At 38.5% G+C, this 8,765-nt stretch overlaps 1 non-coding gene across 1 annotated transcript; it reads left to right on the top strand.

Annotated features, from left to right (window-relative positions):
- Positions 1-1,257: 1,257 nt before the first annotated feature.
- Positions 1,258-1,330, top strand: Trnat-ugu (transfer RNA threonine (anticodon UGU)). The gene has a single exon. It is a non-coding gene; the product is annotated as a tRNA-Thr (tRNA).
- Positions 1,331-8,765: the final 7,435 nt, after the last annotated feature.

The following is an 8,765-nucleotide window of genomic DNA, read 5'->3' on the forward strand; positions in this document are numbered from 1 at the left end:
AGGGCAAATATCCGAGCACGTTTTCGCGGCAAAAGGAGGCTATTGTGTTTATTATCCTTGAAATATTTTTCGCAACGCGCGCTGTTTTGAAAACTGGGGAATTATATCTCGGAATCCTAAGTTTTAGCCGACGCATATTCATTCACGTGACGCGTTTAGACCAATCGCGCGCGAGCGAAAATATTCGATGGATTATAATGCGTGACATCGGTATGAAGGTCCATTTGTTTTAAGCGCCTACTTTTTATTTAATTAAGAAATAAACTGAGTACATTGGTGAATACTGAATAATTGAATATTGGTGTACCACGGATGTACACCAACCTGGCGTTTTCATACCGGGCTCTGTAAATTTCTGCGAAACATTTCGACGAATATCTGAAGTTTAGGAGAACGCACAGGCATAAAACTTAGAGAAGTGTCTTATTTAGTTTCATCTTCTATAACATCACAATTTCTTAGCTTTTTTCACTGGATGGTTTTCGATTTATTTTTTATTGCGTAACAGTGAAAACTATTTGTGAAGTATATATGAAATAATTCATATTTGGACTGCGGTAGTAGACGAAAGTGAAGTATGATCATCGCAGTAAATTTTCCAATTTAAGCAACTGGAAAGAAGAAACCTGAAAAAAAAATCAGGGCTTCAACGGGATTCGAACCCGTGACCTCCGCGATACCGGTGCGATGCTCTACCAACTGAGCTATGAAGCCACACATTGAGAGCGAGGTCAATTAATTGAGTTCATATCTTCCCGTGAGTGAAATGATGGGAAGTATATATGAAATAATTCATATTTGAACTGCGGTAGTAGACGAAAGTGAAGTATGATCATCGCAGTAAATTTTCCAATTTAAGCAACTGGAAAGAAGAAGCCTGAAAAAAATCAGGGCTTCAACGGGATTCGAACCCGTGACCTCCGCGATACCGGTGCGATGCTCTACCAACTGAGCTATGAAGCCACACATTGGGAGCGAGGTCAATTAATTGAGTTCATAGGTTCAATTGGCTTCATAGCTCAGTTGGTAGAGCATCGCACCGGTATCGCGGAGGTCACGGGTTCGAATCCCGTTGAAGCCCTGATTTTTTTCAGGCTTCTTCTTTCCAGTTGCTTAAATTGGAAAATTTACTGCGATGATCATACTTCACTTTCGTCTACTACCGCAGTTCAAATATGAATTATTTCATATATACTTCACATCATTTCACTCACGGGAAGATATGAACTCAATTAATTGACCTCGCTCCCAATGTGTGGCTTCATAGCTCAGTTGGTAGAGCATCGCACCTGTATCGTGGAGGTCACGGGTTCGAATCCCGTTGAAGCCCTGATTTTTTTTTCAGGCTTCTTCTTTCCAGTTGCTTAAATTGGAAAATTTACTGCGATGATCATACTTCACTTTAGTGAAAACTATTTATGTATTAAAAAGAAAATAGCAGGACTAGCGACAGCTCTACAAGTACGCATGCAAATAAATCTATCTAAAGAGCACTGCGATACCTAGCATGAAGAACTCTTGAGCACTTTCATGGAGGCCCGTGCCTATCAAGGACGCAGGTATAATAAGTAGTGTACAGCTGTGCAGGGAAAAGTTCTGAGCGGGGTAATTCCCAAACGAAAAATTTATGCAGTCGACATATGTCAAATAGGTATTTTGCGCAGTCTGTTTAACCTTTTTTATTGGTGCTATTATGCTCGAGGTACTTATCTTTAATTAAAAACCTTGTATCCATCCATAGACTTCATGGAGTCCACGTCATTCTTAACTTTTTGCGGTGGAATCAGTTCCGGTCCCGGGATCATTTGCGGTCCAATTTGGGGATCATTTGCGGGACGGGATTATTTGCGGGCCTGGACAGTACAATGGCGGTTTTTCGTAAATTTCTGTGCAAGTACAACAAATACGAAAAAAGCAACAAAACCTGGAAAGGGAAACGTGATTACAGACATAGAGGATATTACATATCCTCGAACTAACGTGCAATGTTCTTTTCATTATATAGACATACTGTGGCGGCGTTTTTGACGATTTTCCGAAGATTTCCGAAGATTCTTTAAAACTTGTCCGAAGGTCACACGAATGTTCCGAATATTTTCCGGAAATTTCCGAAGATTGACGAAGACTGCCGAAGACTTTCGAGAAAGACCCGAAGATGTTTCGATCATTCACCAACGAATTTAAGTGCAATTTAAGAGACAAACTTGATATCGTGGAAAACGGTAAGTCAGTTTTTTGTAATTTTCTATCTTTAACGAGCATCAGTTTATTTCCAACATTAACCAAACTCGTCGTTGAAGCAACGTTGGGCTGTTGAACTGCTTGTCATTGGTAATGAATGTTCTGTGTTCTTATTATTGTTTTCTAGGTTGAACATGGACTACCTCAGTTTTATCTTCTCCTTGCCGTTAACCCTTTCGGTTACTGCTACTACCTTTGGATTTGCGATCAAAGCAAACAATCCAACTGGATAGGTAAGATAAAGAAGTGGCTTATGTTATTGCCTTTAATCAAACTCTCTGCTTGCAACCCTAAATGGCGTCTCTCTTGAAATTTCCATGGCATTTGTGGTCTGTTTTACGCCATGAATGAACTTGTAATTTTAACACGAGCATGAAAAATGTAAAAGAGCGTGAACATTGACTTCAACAAATCGAGGTGCTTTTTAGAATCTGACATTTAGCTGAAACCAGCGCTTACGTAAAGACTTTAGCAAGAAAGTAAAATTGAAACTGCCACAATTTCATTGAAATACATTAAGTTAATTTGCGTGCGAAAGGATTTTATTTATATTTTTAACACTTTGTAAAAGGTGAAAAACGTCTTTGCATGGGTTTGACACTAAACAATATAGCCGCTAAGTCCTTCGATATCTTTTTCTCCACATAGGAACCAAAAGAACTGCCCAAAAGCAAGGTACAAACATTTGTCGCGCTTCATTAGAAACAAAGAAATATAGTAAACAACTACATGTAAAGTCAACAAATAAAGTAAACACATCATGTTGTTGCTGATGTTTATTGTGCGTTGTAAACTGATTCAACTATGCTGTCGCCGTAAGATGAGAATCAGAATATACAAGCCATTGAAAGGTTAAATTATTGCATTAAGTGTAAATAAAAATGCGACAAGAGATAGTTTTAAAATATTGCTAACTGTTATTCTAACATTTTGGCATTTTTTTTCTTTTCAAAGCGGGAAACTGAAGCATTGTTAGCAGATGCTGGCTTGGACCACTTTCCTTAAATGGTTCCCAATCGCCAGGTCAAATAATTTTTTTTTTCCCCGTAGACAAAATTATCTTACTTTTCGCTTGAACAATTCAATTCTTGCTTTACTGCACGCTATTTAACTCTAACCCAGATCTCCCGCGCTTTAACGTCGAACAGAGTGAGATTTGGATAGGAGATTAGCATGCTATTTGATTTTATTAATAAATTTTTCTGATTACCGCTGGGTCAAAAAATGCTTCCTTTGAAAGTATGAAAAGTGTAAGTAATTATTTACCGAATATAACTTTCTTTCCTGTTGCTAATGTCCCATTGAGAAGAACAATATTACTTGATTTTTTTTGTATTTTTTTAAAATAAATTTTCACAATGTTGGGCACATGAATAAAGTAAGTGATCGAATGTTAAAAGCGTGTGAGATTTAGCTTCTCAGTTGTGTTTAATCATTACCACTTTAAAGACAGCATACATGTACAAGTTATGCAGCGCTTACGAGTAGATACATAGAGGATATTACACGGTGGCGAGAAGATATGAATTTTACGAGGGGTATATTTCCCAGTAAAGCACTCGTGTCTATATAACAACATGGAATATCCCACGAGTCCGTTGTATTTTCTCGGTACACGCATGAACCTTAAGGCGAGTGTGTATACCAAGACATTACAAGTGATAAGTGGACTATTCCATTGTGTACCACTAGAGAGCGTTGCATAACTATTTTATACCATGACAGGAGCATGTCACATGGAATGTCATATGCTCCTGACCATGAATAGAAAATACAGTGTCCAACACAATCAGTGGCACATGATGGGTAGGTTACATTGAATACTGGGTAGCTTACATGGAATACTGGGTAGGTTATTAAAACCAACTGAATGAGATGACGGGTTTTTTTTTTTTTTTTTTTCTTTTGGATTGCTACATCGGAACTGGAGGTCTTTTTGAAACGATTTCATAACGCTGAAGCTAAACCGCAGGGACCGAAGGACTTGGAAGACCAAGACAGCGAAAAGTCCAAGCGCAAAGGTAAATGATCTTTAGTAATTGTAGTTAGTAGACGGACACATGAAATGAATTGTTTCCATAGTTATAAACCCCAGTTAAAATCGGTCTCGGAAAAAAACGAATACACACGGAACAATACTATACGAAAAAGGGTTAAAACTTTCCAGAACTTGTCCTCTAAAGATCGTAAAGGTTCGCCACCACTCCTGAAAATCAGGAACTGATAGTTTAGGAAGTAGTCTGACGCTAGCTAGTTTGCCCGGGGTAGGTACTCTGTAAGTCATTGGGTAGGGGTGTGCCCATAGAGCACTGAAACCCTTATCCTATACCAGACCATGATCAGACAAGGCCCCTTAAGCCCCTACTCTATACCAGACTAGCTATTTTCCATGGAGAAACTTTGTCACTATCGTACTCCAACATGCTTTAAATGAGCCAATATACTTTCGAGTTTCATATTCTATTATGGAACCCCGGGTTAAGAACCCTGCTCTACACTAAATTATTCAAACCCTGGCCACTTGTTTGGGACATTATATCCTATTCTAGAGCAAAACTGTCTGATTTCTTTACGCTATCCCTGACTAAATTGCTTGCAAACCTTACCTTACACAGCGGCACATACCAATATAACCTCCCCGGCTAGTTTCTCATTAACACGAGTAACTAGAGTAGTTATGGCCCTCTCTCTCACGCAACGCTATGCTCTCGGGAGAGAGCGTAACGAGAGAGCGTAACGTTGCGCGACAGAGAAAGGGCCAGGCACGGGTTTCTCGAAAGGTAGATAACGCTATCCTCCTGATAAATCACCAATATTCAGTAGATAGAATAGTTTGTTTTCTTCACACTTAACCACCGGATAACTTAATGTGGACTCGCTAGAAACAAGTTTTTTTTTCGTCTTGATTTTGCTTTTATCAAGTCTTTTATCTGCTTCCCTAGATCGGTACGACTTCTGGTAACGTTTTAACTAGATTTCGGTTGATAAAAACTTTGCAAGGTTTTATTAACATCCCACTAACTAGCTTATTTATTTGTGCAGGAACTGTTATTAAAGGTGCCGAGCTTACAGTCGGCCCTCTACAAGACCTCCTAAATGTTCTCGCTAACGTAAACCGCAAATGCGCCGTTGGTGTTGAGAACCAAAGTGGACTTGGCTGGCAGCAAGGTTCTACCTACTTCTTTTCTGGCACTGATGAAAACTTGCCTTATTCTGTTGATAATGGTAAAAGTGAATTCAGTATTTACATGAGGCTCGCTAGCACAGTACCAATCATGCTTGAACTTGACCAACACAATATGACCAACTTGATTGTTACACCTTGTTAGACAACAATTTGTTTTTCTGATAGGATTCTTGCACAAATACCCTTCGCCTTTTTACGCCATGCTTGTTTTGTGATATGATTGTCCAAGTGACATCCCTATTTTTCAGAATTGGCCTCTTTTAAAAAGAGCCGAGATTCATAAGTAAGAAGAAAATTAAACCGTTGTCAATAAAGCGCAGACCAAAAACAAATTACTCAGTACAGTGTTTTTCGTTGAGAGGTCTTAATATTAATTTTATATTTAAACATGTGATAAACATTTCAAAAGCAAGACACGACGTTTGAGTTTCAGTATTCATAATTACAAAGTTCTAAACGCTGTTGAATTGACAATGAAAAGCATGTTTTCTAAACTGAAACGTTGTGTCGTGATTTTGACTTGAAATGTGTAACATCTATTCTAACACTACGAAATTTCAAATCTATGTGTACGCTTGCAGAAGGCATGCACAGATATCTTCTCTAGGGTTATACTTTCTTGAAGTCCAAAGTTTAAAGTCTCTTTGTTCCGAGAGACAAATATTCCTACTGGTTTTCGTATCCAATAAAAATATTTATCATTCGATGTATTTTTTCTTTCTTTTCATAGGCTGAGAGCCCGCCACCTCACCTGTAAATAACTGTTTACAAATGATAGTCTGTTCACGCCTAGTACCGTCTAAACGTGTTTTGCTGCAAATAATATTCTGCTCATGCGTAATTGTAACCCTGCTTCCTTGTCAAAAATGACGGATCGCTTCCTTGAGTTGTCGGAGAGTGCTTTAAAATAATATGAAAAGAAACTTGGTCATTGAATGATAAAGCAATTGTTAACCTCGGTTGTCGCAAAATATCGTGATTTTTCAGTGTCTCACGGATCAATTATTTGCCTCAACCATCGGCTTTGGCAAATAATTCATCTGCTGGTTACTGGCAAATCAAGATATTTTGCGATAACCAAGTTCAATAGTTGTTAATTGAGTGTCTGTTTCTTTTGTTGTGTTCTTTTATTTTCCACAGCGTATGCCGTAGTTTACGGACCTCGCAAGACGTCTGGGCCAGGCTGCAACGGGAGTTGTCGGAGTCGTGGCCTACTACATTCCACGCATCGACAAAACACTTGCTGTAATGTTTTCTGTTCCGTTTGATTATAACTTTTACCAGAATTGGTGGAATGCTAAGCTGTACCCTGGAAACAAAAGGGCCAACTATGATCAGTACTATGATTTGTATTATGACGCAAACCCCTTCAAGGCAAGTGGTTGGCATGAGAGATCCCTCGGTTCTGGTCTGAAATTTCGTGGCTCTATGTCCAACTCTGGTAAAGCTACCTTGGAGATTCGTGTCCTTAAAGAATGAGCAACTGGCATGTAAACCAAGCATGCTTGTACAACTTGCTCGCATAACCGATTTTAGTAGTAACAATCTGTACTCTGTCCTAACTTATGTTAGAGGCTAATGTTTAGCACGGTAACCACTCACCGAGTGTATGAACGACTTCTAAGTAAAAATCTGTGGGACTTAGTATTGAAGAGTTGAAATGACAAATAAATGTGTGGTAGAAAAGAAACTGTTTCATTGTTTTTCACAAGTGAACTTACATCGAAGAGCTTAATAATCTAGTAAGGGAAGCTCCTCTTAAATACGCTGATGGCTTTCCCTTTTTAACCCCTAAACCTAGTTTGCAGGAAATTTAAACTCTCACCAAAACGTTTGTGCAGCACGGGGCTAAACTGATAAGAAAACTATCACGAGTAGAATGGCTCCGTGGACGATGTTTCCGAAAAAAATCATTGAACTAAGTGCAAACTAATTTATATGCATATTTTTAGCCTCCCTTGGCCGATAATCTGGGTGACACTTCATTGTTTATCGATACTGAAATTATAGTCCAGTATTTATGGTTTCTTTCAACCCCTGAGGCTTTCTTTAGTTCCTTTGCCGAGAACCTTTTAAACACTTTTTGATCCGTAGTCTTAAGTCAATATGTGTCTTTTTTGTTTGTTTGTTTGCAACTGAAGTGGAAGCTTCTTGTTTCCTTTCAACTTTCCATCGATTGGCTTTGGGCTTCTCAATTGTTTTAGTCTAATGACTTTTTGCAGCGCCTTAAAATATGCTGATACACTGAAGGGAAAATATTTTACTCATGGAAGGATGCTCACTTGTCGCCGTTACATTTCTTGCTAGAGCGGATCGCTTTATTGCGTTCGAGAGAACGCAGTTCTAATCGGGTAATGTGGCAAAATTCGAGTTTTTGTGTCTGTATCTTTTTATGGACACCAATTTGGCGCCCCCAAACAAATTATTCAGGAGCGAATGACGTCATCACCATGTTCGTCCATGTGCTTTCTTACATACAACCTTTATTTATACACGATAAAAGACGTGAAAGCTAACAAGCTTGTGGGGTCGTGTACTAATAAGATACATAAAATAACTACAATTAATAGATAAATAATTAATACAGTTAATAAAAAATTAATACAAGAATTAAGTAATTCTTATAAAAAATATAATTTTGATAACTACGAATGAGTTCAATAATTAAAAATAAATAAAAGTCTCCGATCTTTTGTTAATCATTTGTGGGGCTAAAACATTAAAATTAAATTCCTTAAAAGTGTTATAATTAACAACATTCGTCAAAAAAGATTTCAGGTCTGTGCTCTCTAGTATCGATCTATTAGTTCGCCCTGTAGCGTTCCAGAGGACAGCCCCTCTATAGGAAATGGAGTTTTTAACGTATTTGGAGGCAAAACTCGGTACTATCAGTCCATGCTTCAGTTGTGAAGAAGGTCTGTCGCCGTGGATAATCAACTCTTCAGCCAAAGTGCTAGGGAGCATGCCATGATAACCCTTGAAAAAAAGTTTAATTAAAGAACGTTTATACATATATGTTAAAGTGTTCCACTTAACGGTAGCTAAAACGTCAACTGTTGGCATGTCCGGTGGAAAGCCAAAAATAATTCTAGCAGCACTGCAATGTTGTCTTTCCAATGTTTTAAATAACTCTGTCTGATTAACCCCGCCCCAGACGGGCATCGCGTACGTAATGGATGGCTGGATAACCTTTACGTAAAGTGACTCGCACACATGACTGGGTAGAAACTTGGATTTCTTCAGGAGGCTCAATTTGTTTGCAAAGTTTTTAATGACTTCTTTGGAGTGTTGTGCAATGTTACGGACTTTCGATTGTCGAGGCAGCTTATTGTGGACT

The sequence above is a fragment of the Orbicella franksi genome, chromosome 11 (assembly GCF_964199315.1).
Source record: "Orbicella franksi chromosome 11, jaOrbFran1.1, whole genome shotgun sequence".
Taxonomy (NCBI): domain Eukaryota; kingdom Metazoa; phylum Cnidaria; class Anthozoa; order Scleractinia; family Merulinidae; genus Orbicella; species Orbicella franksi.